This window comes from Chiloscyllium punctatum, chromosome 35 (assembly GCF_047496795.1).
Source record: "Chiloscyllium punctatum isolate Juve2018m chromosome 35, sChiPun1.3, whole genome shotgun sequence".
Lineage (NCBI taxonomy): Eukaryota > Metazoa > Chordata > Chondrichthyes > Orectolobiformes > Hemiscylliidae > Chiloscyllium > Chiloscyllium punctatum.
In genome coordinates, this window is record NC_092773.1 from 44071957 (window position 1) to 44074612 (window position 2656).

The window sequence follows — 2656 nt, forward strand, 5'->3', positions numbered from 1 at the left end:
ATTGAAAATCTTAAAAAGGAATGACACAATCAGATGCTCTGGGGTATGATACGGGGGACATTGAACAGATGAGAGGAGGACTGCCAAGTCCTGCATGTAACAATCTTCTTGAAAAAATATATCTCTGAAAAATACCTTTTCGATCGGTTACGTGTGACACAGAATTTCCTAACAAGGAAAAAGAAGACACAGGAAGATCCGAAGAAAAGAACCGACAGCTGCCTGGCTTTGAGAAAAGAAGAGCTGTTTTGTTAACTTTAATTGGGAGTTTTATCTGAATAGTATTATTGAATGGAACATCACAATGGGTAATAGAAATACATTGTCAATCGTGGTTTGTTAATTTATTACTCTTTTACTTTAGAAATAAAGTTCTTAATTTTTACTTTGTGCAGTTCTTGGCCAATCAAACTTTTGCAGATTACTGTACGGTATAAATTGTTTCTGTGTTTTATATGAAGCAGGAGGGTTTACCCTGTGTCGTAACGAGTCTAAACAAATTTGGCAATGCAAGTGTACATCTGTGCAGTTCTTTGAGTGCACTGGAGATTTGCACCATTCGTGACCTGAATGAAGTGATTCTATCCGCCGTGATCTGAATCCCCAAAAATGAAAGTGGAAAGTAAACTCCGCCCTTCATCGTAGTTGACAGGATTCGAACCTGCGTGGGAATGCCCCAATGGATTTCAAGTCCATCGCCTTAACCACTCGGCCACAACTACATAAGGACACGAGCTGACTGTTGGATTAATCATTTCCAGGTTTTTGTCTCTGGTGAACTCAGCAGTAATGAATCATTGTTTGGTTTATTTGAATTCAAAATCCACAGCTTTCAAATCGATGAAATGTCGGGACAAATTGGGTCTGGGTGTTGCACCCCGAAAGGTGGAATCGATATTCAGCTTAAAAGAAGGTGGAAGTAGCAGGAAAATACTCAGTAGGTCTAGCAGGATCTGGGCTGGGAAAGGGCGATTCAACGTTTCAGAACTTCTTCAGAAGTTATTCAAACTCTGCTTTCTCCCAGTAGTACTGGCAATCCCCAGTCTGTACCCAGCGTTTTCTATTGTTGTTTCAGATTCTGAAAATCCAAATTCCTTTACATTAGCCATTAAAACAATACAGAAATTCCATTCTGGTTCCGGATTGGATTCCTGTTTGGGGAACATTTTCCTGACCACATTAAAAACCCGAAGCTGTGCAGGAAAGGAAACAAATGAAGTATGAGCCATGAGAGATCCGTTCCTGGGTGGTCCCAAAAAACCAACTGTTCGGTTAATGGATGAACGTGTTGACCAATTACGCAACAAAGACGGGTGGGCTGATTCGTTGCACGATCCATAAAACAGGCTTTTCACGAACTCAAACTTCAGCCTGCCCATCCCGAAACGATTGTTATCCTCACTCAGTTTTATTTTTCCAAAATAAATCCTGGGACATTCACTGTAATGACATGGAAACAGTTCTGTACCCTCTGCAAATACATCCATGTCACAGAAACCAACTTTTCTACAACAGCAGTCTGGCTGTCTTCGAGCGTTTTTCGTAACTTGTGTGTTCCCGAGTTTTCTCGTGATTCTGTAACCGTGGTCTGTTAATAATGATGGGGGAGGGCGCATTGCGGAGGGGCGGGTTGGTGTTCTGGAGGAAATGTTGCTACCGATTAGCGTCAGGTTCCAGAGGACTGGGACTGAAACTATTTACTGAAAAACGACATTTGTGTAGAATATATAGAGCCTAATCTCAGGTGAACTGTTAATCATTTGACACACGGATGAGAAGGATTTTCTCTCTTACAGAGGATAGCAAATCTGCAGAATTCTTCCCAATAGAGAGCTGTCAATGCTGGGTATGACCAAGACTGAGATGGCGAGCCAATTAGTCACTTGGGGAATACAGGGAAACGGGGATAAGGCGGAACTTTGCAGTTGAGATTTAACCAAGTCAGACATGATCTCATTAAAAGGTGGAGACGACCTGATGGTCTGAATAGCTTCCATCTGTTCCAACGTCTTGTCTGTCACTTGAGAGCTGCGAAAGACCATTGTGAAGAAAGAAATAGCAGGACATTTAGAAAAGTTGATTGGAGACAAACTGAGTCAACATCATTAGTTGAAAGGAAAAACACACTTGACAACTTTGTCAGAGTTCTTTGATAATATTACATGCCGAGTTGATCAATTTTTGTTCGGCATTCCATAATGACCACATCAAAAGCCATTACACAAGGTAGGAGTTCACGGTGTTAAGTATACAAAAAGGCCAGGCTTGTCCGTTGTTTACTTAATGGAAGACCCAAAATCTGGATTATTGGGTATATTTTAAATTGCAAAGATGTAATTACTCAAGTGCTGGAAAGGTCAGTCATAGGACTTCAATGATTTATATCTGAATTCATGACTTGTACGAATTGGCTGAGTGAAATGTGTCCAGTTTTACTGACGATCCACAACAGGTGGGAGAGCATGTTGTGATGAGGACAGCGGAATCTGGAAATGGAAAGACACAGGTTCAGTGGGTGGGCAAAATCCTTGAAGGCGCAATTTCATGTCGGGCGTTTGAGGTCATGCATTTGGTAGAAAGATTCAAAAGACTGACTGCAATTAAAATCAAGAGAAACTCCAAAAATGTGCGTTTTGGAGGAGTCTGGGTGCCCTTG

At 41.3% G+C, this 2656-nt stretch overlaps 1 non-coding gene across 1 annotated transcript; it reads right to left on the reverse strand.

Moving 5' to 3' along the window:
- Window positions 1–640: 640 nt before the first annotated feature.
- trnas-uga (transfer RNA serine (anticodon UGA)) lies at window positions 641–722 on the reverse strand. The gene has a single exon. It is a non-coding gene; the product is annotated as a tRNA-Ser (tRNA).
- Window positions 723–2656: the final 1934 nt, after the last annotated feature.